A 23,348-nucleotide genomic window follows, 5' to 3' on the forward strand; every position below is an offset into this window, starting at 1 on the left:
ATGTTTAGGGTTAGTGATCAACCCCTATTGACCTAACATCCAGATGGAATTTCCTATATCCTAGAAATTTTAGAGTATGAATGTTGAAGAAGTCTATTAAGAATTCCTGTTGCCCATGTTTGTATAAATATGTCAAAATATACTGTCATGTGTATCTAAAAAGAACAAATAAAAAATAAAAAAAGAATTCCATCACCGATATTGGGAACTCCTAGTGCCTAACTCATTCAATCTTATCATTTTAGTACCAACGTCTTTACTATGTGCTGGGCACTGTACTAACTGGATTCATCTTCATAGCAGCCTTATAAAGACAGGTGCATGTAACAGGTTTAATTTATAGATAAGGAATTGACAGTGGTTAAAACAACCTTCATCTCTCCACAACCTCCAGATTTCTTAAAGCACCTCCCACTATTTCCCTCAGTGGTCTTTGATCCTTCAGGAGATCTGTGTCTTAGAACTTGAGCGGATCCTGACACAGCCCTGCTGATCCAGGGCATTTCTTCCCCCCATACTTTATCTCTACTACCCTGGGGCCACTGCCCTAAGCATGACACACTGGAACAAGTGTCAAATTCTATAAGAAGTTATATTAAGATATAAAAAGAAGCAAAAACCAACTGTTATGTAAACTCTCACTTCAATGAAGAAAAGAAGGCTAGAAGGAAAGATGGTGATGAAATTGTTTGAGTTCTTTTTTTGGTGGTGCTGGGGATTGAACCCAAGGCCTTATGCATGTGAGGCAAGCACTCTACCAACTGAGCTACACCCCCAGCCCTATGTTAGAGTTCTGGGATAACTTTTTCTTTTTTTCCCGTTTTCTTAATTTTCTGAAATATGGTTATATTAGTGAGAGAGATTTACCTTTTTGATTAATTTCAAGATTCTTTCTCAAACCTGAGAGACATCTGACAACCCACATGGTCACTGTATAATATGAAGTAAGCTTTACGAGTTACTACTCATCAATTGCTTAATAATTGCTTGATATACATAATAAAAATACAATCCCTTGTGGGTGGAGGACAGGGAAGAATGAAGGAATTTGGTTTGTTTTGGGAGGTGGGCTGTGGGGATGGGAAGGGCAGTAGAATGAGACAGACATTATTACCCTATATACATGTATGATTACACTACTGGAGTGACTCTGCACCATGTACAGCCAGAGGAAGGAGAAGTTGTGCTCCATTTGTGTTCAACATATCAAAATGTATGCTACTGTCATGTATAACTAGTTGGAACAAATTTTAAAAAAGAAAAAATATATAAAATATGTAAAATCTTGAATCCCCATAAAAAACTCACCAAAGCAACTATTATGTCCTTTTTGGAGACTGAGGAAGCCAAGGCTTAGAGAGAGCTCGTGATCTTTCCAATTCAACACTGATGGAATTAAGATTTACAATTGCCTAGTTCATGGGACTTCAAAGTGCCCTCTCAGAAAAATCCACATTGCCTGCATTTCTGTGGGCTGTATTCACTCACATCCTCTCAATTTATCAGTTGACTGCCATCATTCAATCATCATCCAACTGGTAGAAACAATTATTATTATTTCTTATTTTCAGGGTTCCCAGAAATTTTGTTAACTGTATCAAGTTCACATGAAGAGCGTCAAACATTGCCAGAATCTACAGCCTCTGACTGTGCTCCTGGGCCCAGCTTCTAACTCTGACTCATTATTAGCAGGTGTGCTTGCCTGGCTCCAGGGTGGCCCCACTGAGTTCCTGGATTCATGCTCTTGCTGAGTCCTCTGTGGTGGTACATCAGGGTTGTTCTGTGTTACCAGTGGAACACAGCAGAGGTGGTGAACTGTCACAGTTGAGACTAAGTCACAAAAGGCATCATGGTTTCCATGGTTACTTGCTCACTGAACTTGAATCACTTACTGTGGGGGAAACCAATGGTATGTTGTGAGAAGAAATATGTAAGCAATTCATGCAGAGGTCTACAGTGCTAAGGAACTGAGACCACCAGCTGCCAGCTAAGCTAAGAGATCTTAGAAGCAGCCCCTTCAGCCCAAACAGGCCTGCAGATGCCCGTCGTGCCAATGACATCTTGAAGGCAAACAACCTCTTGGGAGACACTGAGTCAGACCCATCCCACTAAGTAACTTTTAGATTCCTAATCTTTAGACTGTGTGAAGATAAGTATTTGGGGGTTTTTAAGTCACTACGTTTTAAGGGTAATTTGTCATGTAGCAATAAATGTCACTGCTGAAAAATTGTTAGTTTCATATTTGGGTTGAAAAGATAATTTTGTAAATTCAAGCAGATTTTTTTTTTTTTCATCCTACTTACGATGTTAGTTTGTATCTGGAATGTTCATTCCCCAAGGCCTCATGTGTTGAAGACTTGGTAGCCAGCTGGTGCTAGTATTGGGAGGTGGTGGAACATTTAGGGGGTGGGGTCTAGATGAAAGAGGGGGTCACTTGGGCAGGACTTTGAAGGGTATATTTTGTCCCTGGACCCTTGCTCTTTCACTACTTCCTGGCTGCCATGAAGTGAGCAACTTTGCTCCACCATACCTTCTACCATAAAGCACTGCCTCACTTCAGGCTCAAATAACAAAGCTAAGCGGCCAGAGACAGAAACCTCAGAAACTGTGAGCCAAAATAAACCTTTCCTCTTTTAAGTCGTTTATGTCAGGTGTTTTGTCCCCATGATGAGAAGCTGCTACAACTTGCATTTATTCTTACTCCTGTTCTTCCACCATAAGCCCAAAAATTCATTTTCTTTATTATCTAATTTCTTAGTTTAGACACTTATCTACTCAATAACTGTACATATTATAGAGAACTTAGCTATAAACACAACATTCAAAAATTTTATTAAATAGTCAGGCCCAGAGGTACACAGCTAATAATCTCAACTTCTTAGGGAGGGTAAGGCAGTGGGATTGCAAATTAGAGGCCATCCTGGACAACATAGCCAGATCCTGCCTCAAAATAAAAAACTTTAAAAATAAAAGAGCTTCGCTGGGTGCTAGGGCACACACCTGTAATTCCAGCGGCTTGGGAGGCTGAGACAGGAGGATTGTGAGTTCAAAGCCAGCCTCAGCAATAACGAGGCACTAAGCAACTTGTGAGACTCTGTCTCTAAATAAAATACAAAATAAGGCTGTGGATGTGGCTCAGTGGTCGGGTGCCCCTGAGTTCAATCCCTAGTAACCCCCCTCCACCAAAAAAAAAAAAAAAAAAAAAAAAGCACAGGGATGTAGTTCAGTGGTAGAGCACTTTCCTAGCAATGCACAAGGTCCGGAGTTCAACCCAGGACCCTTAGTGGAAACAAACAATGCATAGACCGTTAGACCATATTGTTCCTCCAGTAGAACTTGTTTCACCTTATTCCTTAGCCCAAACATCACATGCCTTACATCACCAAAAAGCCTCTAGTGTGCAGGAAGAATTTCATCTTCCTAGGGAACAGGTCGGGACCATAAACAATGTCCCCAATGTGTCATTCACCGCCTGGTCTTCAACTGGGGTGAATCCTCAGGAGCTTAAATCATTTGGCAGAGGGATGTTACCCTTTAGAAGTCAATGGCGTGCACCTGCATCTATCAACACCTATTCTCGGTTCATTTTTGCTATGGCACAAATTGGAAAAAGTGTGATCCATGTGATCAGTCATTGCCTGGCCGCTTTGGAGTCAGAAGGAAACCCCAGGACTTCAAAACCGAGGCCTGTGTCATCCGCCGTTTTTTTTAGTGGTGGTGGTGGGGGGCTTACGGATGATTGAACTCAGGGGCATCCGACCACTGAGCCATATCCCCAGCCCTACTTTGTGTTTTATTTAGAGACAGGGTCTCACAAGTTGCTCAGCGTCTTGCTAAACTGCTGAGGCTGGCTTTGAACTCCCGATCCTCCTGTCTCAGTCTCTCGAGCCGCCATCTTGTGCGAAGCCAGGTAGCCTTCACACGCCGGTAGCGTCTTCCTCGCTTCTGCCCGGACCACCCCTTGGCCGCAGACGTGTCTCGTGATTGGTTCCGGAGTCGCGGCGGTGCCGGTGGCGGTATCCACGATTTCCGCTTTCCGCTAGCCGGCATGGGCTTCCACCAGAACCGCGTCCCCAGGAGCCTGAGCCCAAGCTCGGCCGGGCCGCCCAGGCTGCCCTAAGCCCTTGATCCTGCCGCCGCCCTCGCACCAGCAGCAGCCGCCACAGCGGCCACAGCGGCCCCAGCCGCCGCCGCCGCCGCCGCCGCCCCGGCCGCTGCAGGATTCGTCCAAACCGGTGGTCCCTCAGAGGCCCGGCCCCGCTACCATGGTAGGCACTGCGCCGCCGGCTTCCGGCTCGGACCCGTCCGCCCTTCGGCGCCCGACCCCGCCGCCCGCAGTCACCTCGGCCCCGCCAGGGACGCCTCCGTCCGCGCAGCCGACTAGCGACGTCCCCACCACTCCCGGGCCGCCTCCACCCGCGCACAGCCTGGACCCAGGGCCTAAGCAGGGCCCAGGCTCCAAAGGCCCCATAGGCAGCAAGCAGCCTGGAGAGCTGAAGCCTGGCGTCCGCTGGGACCTGAACGCCCCTGGTGGCCACTCCCAGCCACTGCAGGAAGGAGGCGGGGAGCCTTACCACCAGGAGCCGCGCCAGGGTCCCTCGCCCGACAGCCACGGCGAGGAGAAGATGACTCTCCTGAGGAGGCCTGGAGAGAAAACTTATACACAGCGTTGTCAGTTGTTTGTTGGGAAACTACCTTATGATGTCACAGAGGATGAATTTAAAAGACTATTTGCAAAATACGGAGAACCAAGAAACATTTTTGTCCATCAATACAAAGGATTTGGACTTGTTAGACTTGAAACTAAAGCCTTGGCTCAACTTGCCAAAGCTGAACTTGATGATACATGCATGAGAGGCAGTAAGATTCAGGTTCGCTTCGCCAGACGTTATAATGCCTTCTCTGTTCGTAATCTTTCACCTTATGTTACCAATGAACTGTTGGAAGAAGCTTTTAGCCAGTTTGGTCCTGTTGAAAGAGCTGTTGTAATTGTGGATGGTCGTGGAAGATCTACAGGGAAAGGCATTGTTGAATTTGGAACTCTCAAAGCCAAAATGAAAGCATACCAACGGTGCTCTCAAGGTGTTTTCCTGCTGACGACAACTCCTCGTCCAGTTATTGTGGAACCTCTTGAACAATTCAATGATGAAGATGGTTATCCTGAAAAATTGGCTGAGAGGAATTCAAAGTATCAAAAGGCGAGAAAAAAGCCACCTCGTTTTGCTGAGTGTGGCACATTTGAGTATGAATATTCTCAGAGGTGGAAGTTCTTGTATGCAATGGAAAAAGAGCAAAGGGAGCAAGTTGAAAAAAACATAAACGATGCAAAAAGACAGTTGGAAAGAGAAATAGAAGATGCCTACCAGGCAAATCTTTTGCGCCAAGGTCTGATGACACAGCCAGGAGAAATAAGAGGTGGGGAAGAACTTTACGATCAAATGCAACGGAGACAAGAGGAGGAACAGCATAGAAGAGAGGAAGAGATGATCTACCAATGTGAAATGGAAGAAATGAGACACCAAGGAGAAGAAAGTTATAGCCAGATGGACTATGAGGATCCAAGTGAAAGAGACTTGAAAACAGGTCGGGGAGGAGCCACCAACATGGGAGCTCACTATGGTTCAGGAGGCCAGAAATGTTCACCTGTAGGTGGTGGCAGCCGAGGGACCCGCGTAGATTATGAAGCTAATCCTGGAGTTCCACCAGCAACCATGAGTGATTCCACGATGGGAAGCTACAGGTGTACTGAGCCCTTTGGGCAGGCAGGTGAGGGGCCTGAGTGTGGACAGGATCCTAGAGGAAGGGGCCCTGGGACTCCAGTAGAATATGGTAGAGGGAGAGAAGAGTATGAAGGCCCAAACCAAAAAAACTTCGATTTTAGATGTGATATCTAGGCTTACATTCCAGTTTAGTTTTGTCTTTTCTTGTTTAGATACCACTTTTAAATTCTTGCATTTTAGTAAGAAAGCTCCCTTTTTATGTATCTTAACAGTTTATTGACTTAATATTTGTACATGATCTGTTTGGGCAGGTAAAATTATGTAATGCAGTGTTTGAAATAGGAGAAAAAAGGTTTTTTACTTCTTTTTTTCTTTTCTCTCTCTTATTTTTTACTATGTGATGTCCCTCAAGTTAATGGCAGTGTACCTTGTGCCACCGAATTTCCAAAGTATACCAGTTTTCTTTTCTGTGCTTCAAATAAATAGAAAAATAGTTTGCCATTCATGCTTCTGTGCATGTTAGGGTAAGTATTCCATTTTGGAAGCATGAGAGTGTTGAGGCCTTTGAATGACAGGCATATGCCATTTCTGGGAAATGTAAATGGGGGCTAAATATTGCTTTCTACAGGTAACTGCCCCCTTATTTTAAAAAGAAGAAATTCAGATTGAAGTAGTTCACAGTTTGCTTTGCATTATAGGAAGCAAGCTCGTGCTAAGTATTTTTAAATGGTTATGTGAGCAAAGCTGAACTGTAAATCTACATTTAGGAATATATATTAAATTATGGAATGGGTATGAAAGTTGGTCAGGGAGAAGGTGGGTTTTGTTAATGGATCTTTATGGCCCTATGGTCTACTCTTTCCTTGAAAGTTTTTGAGAAAAGTAGAAAGATCATTTTGTTGCATTTCCCCTATTCTTGCTTTTAAAAGAACAACAAATCCCAAGCCCTACAGATGGCTTGTTTTGAACTTTTACATTTGAATTAAAAGATTGTTAAACATTGGGAGCGGGGAGAATTTAAACAGATAATGGTCTGGCTTAAGCCAGTTCTTTCAACACTTCTGTGCTTCCTATCAGGAATGCTATATAATACCAAGGACAAGCAATAGTAGAATTTGCCTATAGAACACTAAAGATTCAACTTCAAAAACAAAAAGGGTGAGATACTACCCATCCCCATAGAACCAATTACATCATGCTCTTTTTACCTTAAATTTTAAAAATTGTAATGAGCAGGGCTGCACCACATATGGCCAAGAGGCATCCAATTTCTGGCCCTGTTTGTTTAGCAGGAACAGTATGGAAGGCTTGCATTCAGGGAAATAGAATGTGCTGGATCCAGTAATAAGGTGGGTAAGAGATAATGTTTGTGTCTTTCCAGAAGGTGCTGAGACAGTGACTTGGGGACCTGAGAAAGCGGTGTGTCATGATGGATCCATTAGTGGGACTCAAACCCCAGTTGAAACGATTGCAGGTCACTCCACAAGTGGTGGTGCTGCACAAACCACTGTCTGCCATGTCCACAAAAGAAAAAGGTACAGGAAAAAGAAGCGAATTCCATATCTCCCAACTTGGACTCAGATGGAGGGGCTGATAAGGGAATCTCGGAATACGATTGAGAGTCAAGGAAACTCTGTGACGCCAGCTACCATGTTTATGACAATGCTGGCCATTGTAAGTTGCCAGGTACGTATTGTGGCAGGAGAGACTTACTAGACATATTTTCCAGACCCTCCTGTTACTAATCCTACCTCCTTGGTAGGAGGGTCTGTTCCAGTGTTCACAAATCACTCTGCCATGGTGAGTGGTCAATCTGACTCCCTCTCATTACTTTAATTATACTTATTTTGGGTACAGTGCTGAGGCCCCTATTTACCTGTCTATTTGCCAGAAAACTGGGTGCTTACAAGTGTCCAAGAAAAATAAGACATCTTTGTTGCCAATGTTTCTGGTCCTTTGGAAAATATATACAAACCATCACTAAAGTAGCATTTTCTAAATCCAGTTGTGAGAACCTTGCCAAACACCCTCCAATTCCTTATTGTCTTAATTCCACCACCTTAGAACTAGGGTTTTTCCCCCAATGGCTTGATTGTGCTAACCTAGTCCCTGTGAGACATAATATTTCCCAGACTGAGTCATATGTCCTGGACTGGTCTCTTAGGCTTGATCCAGCGCATCCTCATTATGAGTTCATGCCTCCTGGAGGGCTTGTTAGTAATATTTAGACCACAAGTTCAGGTGGCACACAGAGAGACTTATGTCATCTTTTGGCTGCTTTGGATTTTTGTCAGCATCTCTAGTCAATCATTAACAGATCTAGCCAGTGGTTGTACCATTAGCCCATGATATGGTTTTCATGTGTGTACAGTCTATGTATTATTAACAGGAAATGTTAATATCACCAAAATAGACAGGAAACATTCTGTGCAGTGTACTAATTATAATCTCACTATTTGTGTAACTAGGCATAACAAAGATCAAGATACTCTGGTTTTATACCAGCCTTCCTTTCTTATGCTTCCCACTGACATTGCTGGTGACTGGTATCCAGATGCAGGGCTGTAAGTTCTTCAAGAATTTCATAATGGGGATATAGCCTAGTCAGTAGAGTGCTTGCCTTGCATGCACAAGGCCTGGGGTTCAATCCCCAGCACCACCACAAACAAACAAACAAAAACTTCTTTTTTTTTAAAGAAAGAGGGAGAGAGAGAATTTTAATATTTATTTTTTAGTATTTGGCGTACACAACATCTTTGTATGTGGTGCTGAGGATCGAACCCGGGCCACACGCATGCCAGGCGAGCGTGCTACCGCTTGAGCCACATCCCCAGCCCCCCAAATTTCTTAATTGGTTAACTCAGTCATGTTGTGCAGCAGGACTTATAATCTTTGGTATCATTATCCCAATTACTATAATTCTGCAATCACTTCCTCTGTCACCTGGTGGGGGCATCCAAATGGCCCATTTTGTCAACAATTGAGCTCTCCAAGGTCAGGAGGCAATTGATAATAAACTTGAAGCTAGTTGAATGACTTAGAGGCTACTGTAGTGGGCGTGTGTGATCAGATACAAAGTCTTAAGGTCAGGCAACAATTAAGATGCCAGGTCACTTATCAGTTTATTTGTGTTACACCTTTTTCCATGCAGTCCTTCCCAGTGGGATTGGGAAAAGTTAAAGATGCATCTGTTTGAAATTTGGAATCATGGCAGTGTTAGTTTAGATCTTTTGCAGCTGTACCACTACATTCAAGTGATACACGGAAGCTAGATTCCCATGTTATCTCCTACTAGTTTTGCAGAAAAGCTGTTGGATGACTTAAATGGTTTCAATCCTTGGAATATGCTAGAACATACTACATAGTATTTCATAGGACTTGTTTTCTTGCTCTTAATTCCGTGTTATTTTCTCACAGTCAGCTGCAAAGTCGTTGGATCCCAGTTCCAATTCAGAAGATATACATCGGTTTTGGTTGAAAAATAAAGAAGAGGAAGATGAGGAGAGTGAATATGCCCCAGATGATCCTGCTGTGTTGGCAAAAGCCAAGCCTGGGGAACATTCCTTGCCAGAAGATGAGAATATATGAACAGCCTTGACACTCAGCTCTGATGCCAACAGTTAGCAGATGTTCCAGTATAATGGGTTTTCTGGGTATAGCAGGATAGCTGTACCCAGAGATGTTCTGAATACCGTAACTTTTTAGTGCACAAAGAAGCCTGTTGATAACTCACAGGCCTTGAACAATTTGCAGAGCTTCTGTAGTTAAACTTCCTGAACTTGAAACTCTATGTAATAAACATGTGGAGCTAGTTCTGGCCCACTGTTCCTCCATCAGAGGACAGTGTCCCACCTGGCCCCAGCTTTACTTAAAAATGTCTCTGTGTTTTTATTAATCTCCTGTCACCCCTCCTCGTGATCTTTTGTTGTTGCTGCACAGATCGTGGCACACAGACATATCTTTTTTTTTTTTTTTTTTTTTTTTTTTTATTTTTTTTATTTTTTAGTTTTCGGCAGAAACAACATCTTTTGTTTTGTATGTGGTGCTGAGGATCGAACCCGGGTCGCACGCATGCCAGGCAAGCACGCTACTTCTTGAGCCACATCCCCAGCCCCCCAGACATATCTTTTGGTGGCTTTTATCTGGTCTACACTAGTCCTGGAATTTCTGGGTCATAGCACACTATTGCAGATTGATTTAACCATGGCTCTTTGTCCCTTTCTAAGTCCTTTGCCATGTGACTTTGTAGTGTCTGCCACTGTAGGAGATGCACATTTTTCCATCTTGTTCCACATTTGCTACAACTTTGTGGTTATAATGCTTTTTAATTTGAGACATTCTTGGGTATTATCTCTTTTTTACCCATGTTTTCTGTTTGAAAACTCTTAAGCCATTATGGAATGAAAGACCATATGAACACTGAAGGGATGGAAACAGACTCAAACTAATCTATCCAAACTGGTATTATGTATACACCATGCTTATAAATCAACAATTTATACTGACATGGAGCAACCCAGTACAAATAATAAATCTCTAAATATATAACAGAATGTACAAAATAGTCCTTAACCTTTAGTTCATGTTTTACATTCCATTCTCAAAACTGCAGAGCCATCTGCAGAGATAAATGTTTTTCTAGGGCATCAATGCAGTTGTCCTCAGCTCCTGGTGTGGAGTAGGATGTGGAGAAAGGGTGAATGAGGGCAGGAGGTGCTTGAGCACAGGACTGTTCCTCTCCTGATGTTGGAAATGTCTTTCCTTGGGCCCTGGAGCTCTCTGGCCCCTAAGTCTCTTTGTTGTTCTTCCTCTCTCGCCTCCAGTTCCAGTTTTCATTCATTGGATTTTGTTGTTCTGATGTTGTGGGTGTGAGTCTATGCTGTGCATTTAGGGTTGGGGCAGCAGAGTTGTTGGGGCAATGTTGAGCCTGGAAGGAGGAAGAAAGAATGTGAAAAGAAGCCACTGGAGGTTTGATCTTGGGGTGGAGCAGCTACAAAGCAATTAGACTTTTCTTCCTGCCAACACTTATTGCTTCTTTGTGATGTAGGATATAAAGATATCTCTCTATTCATTCAGACTTGCTTTCGAGGACTGCCTTATAATTATTTTTATTTTGGTTTAGGCAAGGCCTCTAAAACTGTGGGCACAATGTGTGTGTGTGTGTGTGTGTGTGTGTGTGTGTGTGTGTGTGTACCCAGAATAGGTCATTAGCACAGCATGGGGAGAAATCTTGTGTACACAAATAATTACAATATTTTGTGCTGTAAAGTGTTAGCTGCCCCCTATCAAATATGCCCATTAACAAGGCTGTATATTTAGGGAGAACATCATTTCTCAGTATTGCCTCAAAAGAAGAAATTAGGATATTTCTATGACCAGAGCTGGGTGATTTTCAGGAGAGTTTTGCAAGAAGAAATTGGGATTGGGCAGAATTTGCTTTAATAGCTTTGGCTGCACAGGCACAGTGAAATAAGAGTCTTGAAGCCAGGGATGATGCATAAACCATGAGTGTAGAGATTACTCTGCTTTGTTTAGTTGGTTTTCCTCTAGGACCATATATTACTTGGAGCAAGCAGCAAGGCTATTTTTGTTTGGTCGTAATATTATTTAACCTAGCCTATGTTTAGGTTAAATTGTTTTGGTTTTAGTTGCTGGGTTCTATAAAAGTGGGATTATAAAGAAGGGAGGAATTAATTCTTTTAAGGGGAAGGTCATAAGGAAATTCTCAGAATTTGGGGCTGGGGATATACCTCAGTTGGTAGGGTGTTTTCCTCCAATGCACAAGGCCCTGGGTTCAGTCCCCAGCACCACAAAAATAAAAAAACATGGAGTCACTTGTGTCAACAAACAAATAGTAAATAAGTAAATCCAGGAGGTTATGAAGGAAGGGTTGTCATGCACAATGGCCTGATAACAACTATCCAAAAAGACTGTATTACAGCCTTGCATAAAAGCCACTGTGTGTATACACACACAGCTTCTGTAAGCACAACTACCTAGTAACTATCTGTCTAACCTTGGATAGGCACCACCTTTGCTTTTCATCCTAGTGGCCAAAGAGCATTATTTCAAAATATCTTATGTATCCCTCATTTTGCTTTTTTAAAAATATTTTATTTTTTAGTTGGACACAATACTTTTATTTTATTTATTTGTCTTTATGTGTTGCTGAGGATTGAACCCAGGGCCTCGCACGTGCTAGGCGAGTGCTTTACTGCTGAGCCACTACCCCAGCCCCCTCATTTCGCTTTTAAGAACTTCTTGCATAATATCTTTAAATGTCTCATGGCCTACAATGGCATGTGTATTTCCTTTGCATTGCCATTCTGTTCCCAAATAAAGGTAATGTACTCCTTAGAGAATCTCCGTGATTCAGTTTAACAGGAGTGAAGAGAGTGATATTGGGAAAGGCTTAACAGAACAGACTTATCTGAGCCAGGGATTAAAGCACAAATCCAGAGATGCAAGCCAGGAAAGAATCAAGTGTTTCTAACACTTTAATGTCCTAACATTAAACTTCCTGGGGATCTGTGGTTCTGAGTTCCCAAGTAAGGTTGATACTACTCGTCTATGGACCACACTTTGAATAGTGAGTCCTAGACCAAATAGAATGTTTTCAAAACCTTGGCATGAATTGATGGTGTGTCTTCAGGGGATACTGGCATGTTTGTGTAGCTGGATTGTCAAGTGTGTGATATGAGGGTGTGTGTGGTAAGGCATGAGGAGAAAAGAGCAGCCCCACTGCAGAAGGCTTGAGTGCCCAAAGAGGAGTTGGGACTTGGCTCTGTAAGTTAACGAGTTCCTGGCATGACAGCACATTAGAATCCACTAGGACACAGATCTGACTTGGTGGATTCCAAGTGGATCTTGTTCATTGGTGTGTATTAAAAGCTCTGAGAATATTCCTTTTCTTGGGTCACACTTCTTTTTGTTTGTGATTGACACATATAACTCTACATACTTTGGGATAGCGAGGAGTTTGGGGTTCTTTGTCTCATGAATTTGAAGAATGAAATCCATAAACACAAGGTTGAGAGCAAAGTAACAGACTTTATTAGAGTAAATAAAAGAAAGCAGAGCTCCCAGAGGGGAGGGGTCCCAAGAGAGGGATAGTGTGAGTGGCTCTTGTCTAGAGTTTATATTGATCTACAAGGTTAAGACAGCAGCTGCCTACCCAATCCTGGGTAAGGCGCCCGCTCAGTGTCCTCGGAGCTCTTCACATTCTTTTTGGTCTAGTCCAGTTTCCGAGCCCCATTTTTGGTGGGGATCTGTGTACCAGGAGAAGGTGTCTCACTCTCAGTTACCTCTCCATCGACCTGACCTTGATGAGGCTTGGCTTGTGTCTGTAGTTTCTCAGCCCAGCTATACAAACCTGACCTTAAAGGAATCCAAGTTTCCTGCCTATCCATTTTAACCCGTTCTCTTCTCTTGCCTCAGTGAGATACATACATTGGCTACTAATACAATCTGTCACTTGGCCAGTTCTTGTCCTATTTGCCTCTTAAAATGAAATATCTATATAGCGTATTACATTGAACCACATGCCAGGGGACCTAGGCAGCTGTTTCCTTTCCTGAGGTTTTGAATCTTCAGTGTAGGATCTATCTCATGTGATTGGTCCACAACTGTGATCACTAATCTGAATTAGAAATTTTGATCACTAATCTGTACAGAAATTGTACAGATGAGAAAGCAATTTGGTTAAGCCATGATGAAAAAAATCCAGAATGTTTGGAAGCAGAAGTATTTGAAATTTCAGAATTTTTTCAGATTTTGAAATATTAGAATACACATGAGATATCTTGGAATGGGGCCCAAGTTTAATCATGAAAGTCATTTATATTTTGTATACATTATATATATATATATTGCCTGAAGGTAATTTTACACAATAGTCCAAATAATTTTATGCATGAAACAAAGCTTCATGTATGAGATTTTCGTCTTGGGGTGTCATGTCAGTACTCAACTAGTTACCTCCCTCCTGCTGCATGTTCACCATACTCTAGTTTCTCAGTTGTACCGGGGGGGGGGGGGGGGGGGGGCGATTTTTCTCTGCAGATCAGACAGTCTGAAGGAATCACTCTCAGTTGTCAGGGAAAGACACCTTTAAAATCTGAAAACTAAGACCACACTTGACTGGGTTGACCTGGTGTTATGGTTTGGATCTGGAATGTCCCCCAAAACTCATATATTGAAGACTTGATTCCCACTGCAGCCATATCCAGAGGGTGGGGCTTTGGGAGAAGTGATTGGCTCTCGAGCAGTATAACCTTATCAGTGGATTAATCCATTTGATGCATTAATAATTTGAAAGAACTACTGGGAGTAGGTGGAAACTGTAGGTAGGTGGAACATGGATGGAGGAAATAGGAGACTGGGGATGTGCCCCTGGGGACTATATCCTGTCCTGAGCACCCCCCCGCCACACACACACACACACACACACTGCTTCTCAGCTGCCATGAAATGAGTAGCTTTCCTCCTCCACACCTTCCTGCCATTATGTTCTGTCTCTCTTCATGCTCAAAGAAATGGAGCCAGTTGGCCATGGACTGAAACCTTGGACCAAAATAAACCTTTAAGTTGTGTCAGTTGTTATGGTCACAGTGACAAAATACTAACACCTGGAAAAGGGATGAGCAGGGCCATCAGGAAGAGATGACGAAAGGCTGAAGAGACACCCTCAAGCCCTCCCCACCATCCTAGCCCAGTTGGCCTGAGAACATCATCATAGCCCAGAGCCAACTTTCACCCATCAGGTACTTAATGTGAGTGATCACCATAGTTCAAGTACTGTTCAGGTGGGGGAGATGGAGCAGTGACTAAGAAAAACTCCAAATCTCTGTCCTCAGGAAGCCCTTTATCTTGAGGGGGGGAGCAGAAAATAACATTTATGAATAGAATATATAGTGCTTAGAGAAGAGACAGAAAAGGGAAGCTTGGAGGGGAATCGGTGGTATGTTGGGGGCAGTGAGGAGGGATGTAACATACATTTTAGAAGGGTTTGTCAGGGGAGACCACTTGAGAATAAGATATTCCAAGCCAATGCTAGAAGGAAGTAAAGGGAACATTTCTTATATTTCAGGGTAAATCATTCACAGTAGAGAAAAACAGAATACTAAGTCCCCAAGGTCTACAATGTTTGAGGAATAGGAGACAGAAGTCTAGAGCTGAGAAAATGAGAGAAATAGATTAAGAGATGAGATTAGAGTCATGGGGCCAGTGCTGTGGGTCCTGGAAGGCCGTGGCCAGCTTTCTTCTCCTGACTTCAGGTCATGCTGTCCAGCATCCTGAGCTGACGGCCACCATCTGACCCTTCCTAGGTGGACAGCCCCTTTCATGGACCAGGACACATGTAAGGCACAGGGAAGGATTACGGGAGAGTAGACATCTGGCTGGATGTTGGGTCTAGGAGGCAGAGCTGAAGACCTCTCAGTGAGGCTGGTCCCATCGATTCAGTCATTTCCCCCTCTTACTGTTGTCTTTGCTAAACTCTACATATAGTATTTTTAAATTGTTAAAACCCCCCACATTTCAATAGTTGATAGCTTTTGTTTTAATGTCATAATAGCAGCTAATGCTCATGTTGTCATTTATCACTTCTGAACATATTAATATTCTCAGAGTTTCCTGCATTTTTCCTCCATTGATAATATTTATTTCTACTCTTAAGTGAATTCTGCCTCTAAAATAACTCCTGGGTCTGAAATGGTATACACTGGAAGATGTAATAACTTGCTTTGGCAGTCTCTTGTTCTATGCACAACTAGATCTGTCTGAATTGCTACCTGGTTACCAGCTCATTGGTTATCAGGTGTTTGAAAGGCCAGTTTGATTGTACTCAACCTTATTGCTTCTGGAACAGCATTTAAATTGCTCTAGCCCTGGGCTTTAATTCTCCAGAAGAGGGCAGCCTGGCTCTACATTTCTTCCGAAGACCTTTCCTGCAAAGGGTTTCTTCTCTGTCAAGCTTTGTTTAAGAGCGTCTCAGCCTCCTGGGCAGCCAGGTGGGAATTTAGGAGCAATTGTTTCTTTTTTCCTCTCCCCTGACTTTCTAACCAGATTCTAGTTCATTTCCTCTTCATTCTGGATGTATGCTCCCCTGCTGCTGACCCTCAAATCTCAGACCCCCCCCCCACCTGTTCTTTTCTCCAGAGAAATGTGCTCACAAATCCTCAAAGCCTCTCTAGTAATCAAAGAAACAAATACGTATATTAGGCTAATGTCTAAACGCTTAATCCCTTAGCATGGCATTCAAGACCCTCAAGAGTCAAAATGCAACCTACTTCTCCAGTTTTTCCACCTCTTACTGCCTTCTCATGTGTAGAACTAAGGTTTCATGGGAATGCATCTTAGTGCAGAGCTGAACACCTTCATTTTCCACTGATCCGGCCTTGGCACGTAACCTAACCAACCTCTGAATCCCAGTTTCCATCTAGAGGTGGAGCCCACTGATACCTACCTACCCTCCAGGTTGATGTAACAAATAAATGATGAACATTCTTGGTATGTAGTGCACACATGATAAATGCTACCTTCGTTGTTATCATCATCACCTCCCTTTCCTGGCTTCTGTTGTCAAATTCCCTGCCCTCCTTAGCCACTGACATTCTGTCTCCAAAGGTAAGCCTTGTGTCACCACCTTTAAATTCCTCTCCCGCTGTGGGTCCATGGCTCTCTCTATCTTCCTCTGGGCACTGCCGTGTTCTAAGAGCAACAATAAGCTCTTCCTTCACCCATATGTCCTGAGTCCTCCCGACTACACCAGTGCTATGCCAGCCATTGAGGGGCACTGCTGTGAAAGAGGCAAACGGGTCCCTGCCCATGAGACTTGTGTACTCTGGAGGAGAAAAGATATGCTAAAGAAATAAATGTGTGGGCTGGGATTGTGGCTCAGTGGTAGAGCACTCACCTAGCATGTGTGAGGCACAGGGTTCGATCCTCAGCACCACTTTAAAAAAAATAAAGCTTTGTGTCCAACTACAACTAAAACGAACATTTTAAAAAAAAGTAAATGTGTGTGATGAATTTCAAAAGGAACACTATACTGGTGACTCTGGAACACAGTAGGAACATAACTTAGTGTCTGTTCTGGGTTAGAGACTGGAACACCAACATCCTATGTGAAAAAGGCATGTGGAAGTAGAGATGGAAACATAATTAAGTCAGGCCAAGTGGAGAGTAAGAGAATATTCCAGAAAGAAAAGTGCATATCTTGTCTATCCCGACACGTTTTAATTTGCCAGGAACAGGGACTAGCCTTATTTCCAGTAAGTCTCCAATAGAGCCTAGAAAGCCCCTTGTCCACGGGAACTGTTCAAAAATTATCAAAAATATAAAGAAATGTAGAATGAAATCACACCTTTAAAACAATAGGGAAACAAAATCTTTTCTGTCCTCATATTTTCTGTATCTTCCTCAGGGTGGTTACACACTTTGGGTCCCAACATAACATTTTGGAAAAAAACCCAAAAAACTAACAGTTCTGCATAGATCACCTCCCTTTGAGGCTGAGGTCTCACAAGATAGAATGAGTGAGGGTTATTTCCTCACTGGGGTCATTTCCTTGGTTCCTCTGCCTATGTCCGGCTGTTCAAGTCACTTCAGTCCTTATACTGAAGTTCCTTTCTTAGTAAAACAGCAGTGTGGTCTTGGATTGGGACACCCTACCAATCAGCTTCACGTGGGGGTTTCACGGTCCTTTGTGGGTTCAACGACATTTGTTTTGATGAGAGACTTTCAGTTGCCTCTAATGAGGATGACCACAGGCTTCCAACCATCTTGCCTCCATCTGGGAGTGGGGACAGCTCTACTCACTCCATGGCAAACCTGAACACAGGAATCTTTGCCACCATGGAGGTCGGGCTCATGCTCCATTGGTCACAAGGACCATTCCTAATCAGGTTCCTTCTTCCTCAGGGGGCCCAGGCTCACTGCCCCAGCTGACTTCTAGCTAGTACGGCTTCTCCAACCTTCTTTCATTATAGCAGTCTCCATGAGCAAGCCCTTTGGGAACCCTGGCCTCTCAAAGACATGAGTGGAGTGGACTTCATGGTGTCCGTTGGCAGTCCTCTGCATTAAGGCAGCTCAAAATTGTCTTAATGAAGGCCTAACTACCCTGATTTTCCAGTGGGGAAATGTGAGGAAGTAAAGGATTTCCCTTTCTATCTCAACTTATGCTCTTCATTTTAGTTAATTTCTATGAGCTTTTACTTTTTAAGAGAAAGAAAAAAGCAGTAACAGACACTCAAATATTGGTCATGGCTGGTTTTCATTTTTACCCTTCAACAAGGAACTCTGAGGACCCAAGCATACATCATCAGTTTTCATCAGTATGCAAATAAAAATCTCAAACACATGCTGGGCTCAGTGGTGCACGCCTGTAATCCCAGCGGCTCAGGAGGCTGAGGCAGGGGGATCGCAAGTTCAAAGTCAGCCTCAGCAACGGCAAGGTACTAAGCAACTTACTGAGACCCTGTCTGTAAATAAAATATAAAATAGGGCTGGGGATATGGCTCAATGGTTAAGTGCCCCTGAGTTCAATCCCCAGTACCGAAAAAAAAAAAAAAAAACACACACACACAAAAAATTGAAAACTCATTCCAGGCGGAGACAGGAAAGGTAAACCAGAGTGACCAGAGAGGTAAGCTTGAGGACTGTAAGTTAACGAACTTGGGACCTAGCCCTCTTGACCTGCTGATCCAGGGAACAGATCTTCAATGCCAAAGTGAGCTCCTGGAGTGAGCTGGTATCTTAGGGTGGTTTTGATTTGTGTTTCTCTGACTGCTAGATATGGTGAGCATTTTTTCATGTACTTGTTGATTGATTGTATGTCCTCCTCTGAGAAGTGTCTGCTCAGGTCCTTGGCCCATTTGTTCATTGGGTTATTTGTTATCTTATTGTCTAATTTTTTGGGTTCTTTGTATATTCTGGATATTAGGGCTCTATCTGAAGTGTGAGGAGTAAAGATTTGTTCCCAGGATGTAGGCTCCCTATTTACCTCTCTTATTGTTTCTCTTGCTGAGAAAAAACTTTTTAGTTTGAGTAAGTCCCATTTGCTGATTCTTGTTTTTAACTCTTGTGCTATGGGTGTCCTATTAAGGAATTTAGAGCCCGACCCCACAATATGTAGATGGGAGCCAACTTTTTCTTCTATTAGACACAGAGTCTCTGTTTTGTACACAATTCACAATAGCTAGACTGTGGAACCAACCTAGGTGCCCTTCAATAGATGAATGGATAAAAAAAAAATGTGGCATTTATACACAATGGAGTATTACTCAGCACTAAAAAATGACAAAATCATGGCATTTGCAGGGAAATGGATGGCATTAGAGCAGATTATGCTAAGTGAAGCCAGCCAATTCCTAAAAAACAAATGCCAAATGTCTTCTTTGATATAAAAAGGGCAACTAAGAACAGAGCAGGGAGGAAGAGCATGAGAAGAAGATCACCATTAAACAGGGACGAGAGGCGGGGGGAAGAGAGAGAGAAGGGAAATTGTATGGAAATGGAAGGAGACCCTCATTGTTATACAAAATTACATATAAGAGGAAGTGAGGGGAAAGGGGAAAAAAAAACAAGGGAGAGAAATGAATTACAGTAGATGGGGTAGAGAGAGAAGATGGGAGGGGAGGGGAGGGGAGGGGGGATAGTAGAGGATAGGAAAGGCAGCAGAACACAACAGACACTAGTATGGCAGTATGTAAAAACGTGGATGTATAACCGATGTGATTCTGCAATCTGTATACAGGGTAAAAATGGGAGTTCATAACCCACTTGAATCTAATGTATGAAATATGATATGTCAAGAGCTTTGTAATGTTTTGAACAACCAATAAAAAAAAAAAGTGGGAGCTCCTTTTCCCTACATGATAAAAGCAGACTGGGAGTCACGAGTGGGTGGGGAGCCTCTTTATAATGCATTTAGAGAAGGCCCTTTAAAGTGGGAAATGTTAGATTGTTCCTGGAGGTCAGGGCAAGGAGTGAGAGAGGAGAAAGAATCAAGGTAGACAGGTGACTGGAGCCGGCATGGCTTTGGTCAGTTCTCTCTTTAAAAACAAAAACTGGGGAGATTTAGGGGGAAATGCAGGAGGATGCAGGAAGGGTCCTTGCTCAAAGTGAATGTGGCAAAGAGTGTTTTAAAGGAGCCTAAATACAAAGGGCTGTCAGATAGTGAAGAAGAAAATCACTGTGGAGCTGTCAGACCAGGAGCGTGTCCCTGAAATGGGACCTGGACTGGGGATGGAGAGTGACAAAGATCTGAATGAAGGCTGCAGCCACCTGAAAGAATTCAATGTGAGGTGGTGAGCAGCACCACAGAAGGGAGATCACAAGTCTCGTTCTTGGCTTGGCAGGTTGCTTGCTCTTGGAATCAGGGGCTCCTAGGGCCTCTGACAGTTTCCCGTGTACTGGTGTGCAAACACCTCCCTGTTGTCTTCTGTGCCCTGCCCCCGGGGACAGGAAGGGAATGGAGTATACAGTAGAAAGCTGGTCCTGAAGCTGACACTTTCCTTCTGGTTTCTTTTTTTGTGGTTGTTTTTGGACACAATATCTTCATTTTATTTATTTCTTTTTATGTGGTGTTGAGGATTGAACCCAGGGCTGCACACGTGCGAGGTGAGCGCTCTACCGCTGAGCCACAATCACAGCCCATTTTTCCTTCTGATTTCTAACAGTATCGGAGCCCAGCGAGGTGGCACAGGCTTGTAATCCCAGCAGCTTGGGAGCCTGAGGCAGGAGGATAGTGAGTTCAAAGCCAGCCTCAGCAAAAACGTGGTGTTAAGCAACTTAGTGAGACCCTGTCTCTAAATAAAATACAATATAGGGTTGGGGATGTGGCTCAGTGGTCGAGTGCCCCCAAGTTCAATCCTCAGTACCAAAAATCAAAACAAAACAAAACAAAAAACTAACAAAAAACAGTGAGGAGACTTTACAATTTACGTAATTTTGAAGCTGAACTGATACTTAAGACATTTACAAACTGGAAGATGAGCACAATGATGGCTTCTAAAGATAATAACTTGTGGTGTTTGTAAACCAGGAGACTCATGTCCAAGAGTCCAAAGCACATGACTGAGATCTCCTTGATTCTTGACAAAAGATCAGAGCAGAGTGTTACTTTTCATTCATTATCATTTTAGTCTCTCAAGCAGACACTGGAAGGGCCAAACCAATCCTCTGAAAAGATGGAGTCAATTCTGACTTCCCAGGTGAGGAGCTGTCAGGCTACAGGATGCCAGGACACCATCTGCTACTAGATTGCACCTCCTTTGAGCTGTGTTATAGCCACAGCAGTCCCCAACACAAATCCCTCTCTCTGCTGGCAATGATCTGACAACCTACAGATGGAGCAGGTTTTAATGTTGTAAGCAACATTAAAAAAAAATGACTTTCAATACTTCAACATTGTTGAAATTGTTAATGACTTTCAACATTAAAAAAATATTTTTCAATATTTGTATCATATTTTCATACACAGCCACTGTGGTATAGTCTGATACATTTTTATTGATCTTTAAATATGTCCTTTCTAAGTCAATAATATTTTATTAACCCTTTAATCTATCGTTAAATGGTTAACTTGGTTTCCTTTAGACAAAGATAACAGAATTCCAATGTGAGTGTCCCTGGTCCTGTTGAAGTGTTATGAGAGTTGGCTGTTTGACTCAAATGACACCTGTCCTGTCACACACAAGAGTGAAGGAAAGAACAATTTTGTTCATCTGGGGATATTTTTTAAAAGTACATTGACACACAACTTAAATAAGCAACCTAATACATATCATAAACATACAAATTGTGCCATTTTAAATAATATTTAATACAAAATGTGTCTGTAGTTGGCTAATTCAAACAAAATATCTTCAAGTAATTACAGGAGTCAAGATGGTCTATATCAATTTGTGCTTTAGAACTATTGCTAGCTTCCTCTGGGAAAAGCTGAAATAACCATATATTGTAGGAAAAAAAGTTTTTGCACATTTGACACAAATACACATGTCAACACCAGAAGAGACATGATAACATCTAACAATCCTCTTTAAATTTTCCTGAAGCAAAAAAAAAAAAAAAAAAAAATCTATTCCATGAAATACATTTCTATGGTAATTATTAATTTAATGCTTTTGCAAGTATACAAGAGAGCTCTACTTTTTCCTTGGTCAGTAATGACAGCAAACGTGTCTACATCTATGAATATGTATATATATGTATACATATTTACATACATACATATTTAAGAACATTTAAAGGAAATGGGACAGTCTCATACACATATTCAGTGTCACAGATATTCCACTTAGGTCCACATTAGTGAGCTTTATGTATTGCCAGAGTTCTATATGAATAGAGTAGAAAAGCAAACCTTTGCTAATGGAACTCCTCTCTATCCATTCATAGAAAATCTAGGTGGAAATGGAATGATTAGCTCCCATAAGAAAAATGCCTGTCCTTCTCACCAAATTTCTCCTGGGTAAACATAAATGTAATTGTAATTTGTTCTGGGAATTCAACATTCAGTTACACTGGCTACAGATGAATCACAGTGACTCACTGTTTTTCCTGTGTGGAGGTAATATCCATAGAAAAAGAAATGTTCCAAGTGGAGAAAATACAGCTTCGTGTAGATTAATTAATGAATTTCTCTGGGGTAAGCTTTACTTTTTCCAACTTCAGTTGAAAGAAAAACAACTATGTATTTGTCTCAGATCCCTGAGACATATTATAGGACAGCTCCGATCCTTCCCAGATAAAGTGACTCATTATCTGTGCATAATCAATTGGGGAAAACCTGTATTATCAAGAGGGGATAGAATATGGGGTATAAATGAAATGATTCACATTCTAATCGTGTCACATTCACATACCACGGGTTCCCTGGTGAATCAAAAAACTGTACAATTCGGTCGGTATTTTCTCTTTGATTATCTTAGGTTTCTGTTCGTGCTCTCATGCCAAATATATTCTATTTTCATTACAATTTTAATCTTTGGCTGATGAGAGTTCTTTTTAAATGTTCCCATTCCAGTTTTGTACATAACTGAGGTTGCAAATGGAATTTATGATAGCAAAACAGAAATTATAAATCTGAGCTAAGGTCGAGATGAGGGGAATTAAGCATTCCAATCTGGGGCCCACTAAAGCTTCCATAATTCTCTTCTATTCCCTTGCTTTGTCATCTGTTGGATGGGTGTGCAATAACAGTTCTCTCATATGTCTCTTAATGGAACGAAACTCATTTCATGCATTCGTTTTTGGAGAAGGCTTACAATTATAGTATTTTAAATCTGAGTGTATACCTAGGGGGTGGGGCAATTACTTGTTGTTATGTAATTTCTAATGATAGCATTGTTTAAAATCGCAGATTACAGAATAGGAAACATAGGTGCAATTTCAGAAGGCTAAAAAATAAGTCAGAGCTGAAATATGAAAGGTCTGAATGCCATCCAAAAGAATTTGCATTTTACTCTATAGGACCCATTGTTTGGTGAAATTATTTTCACAGAGCATTTGTGCTAGAGGATGTTGTTATGCTCAAGGCAAGCTCAGTTAAATACATTTGGGTTTACTTATAATAGGCCTTATGTAATAGGCCTTATGCTTATGTGCATTGTGATTCTACAA

The 23,348-nt window shown here is 42.2% G+C and overlaps 1 non-coding gene and 1 pseudogene across 2 annotated transcripts; one reads left to right on the forward strand and one right to left on the reverse strand.

Moving 5' to 3' along the window:
• Positions 1-703: 703 nt before the first annotated feature.
• Positions 704-776, reverse strand: Trnav-cac (transfer RNA valine (anticodon CAC)). The gene has a single exon. It is a non-coding gene; the product is annotated as a tRNA-Val (tRNA).
• Positions 777-4,085: 3,309 nt separating this feature from the next.
• On the forward strand, positions 4,086-9,544 carry LOC143396535 (splicing factor, proline- and glutamine-rich pseudogene; annotated as a pseudogene). The gene is made up of 3 exons (XR_013155439.1): positions 4,086-5,766; positions 7,102-7,406; positions 9,138-9,544. The product of XR_013155439.1 is annotated as a splicing factor, proline- and glutamine-rich pseudogene (transcript).
• Positions 9,545-23,348: the final 13,804 nt, after the last annotated feature.

The sequence above is a fragment of the Callospermophilus lateralis genome, chromosome 4 (assembly GCF_048772815.1).
Source record: "Callospermophilus lateralis isolate mCalLat2 chromosome 4, mCalLat2.hap1, whole genome shotgun sequence".
In the NCBI taxonomy this organism is placed as follows: Eukaryota; Metazoa; Chordata; class Mammalia; order Rodentia; family Sciuridae; genus Callospermophilus; species Callospermophilus lateralis.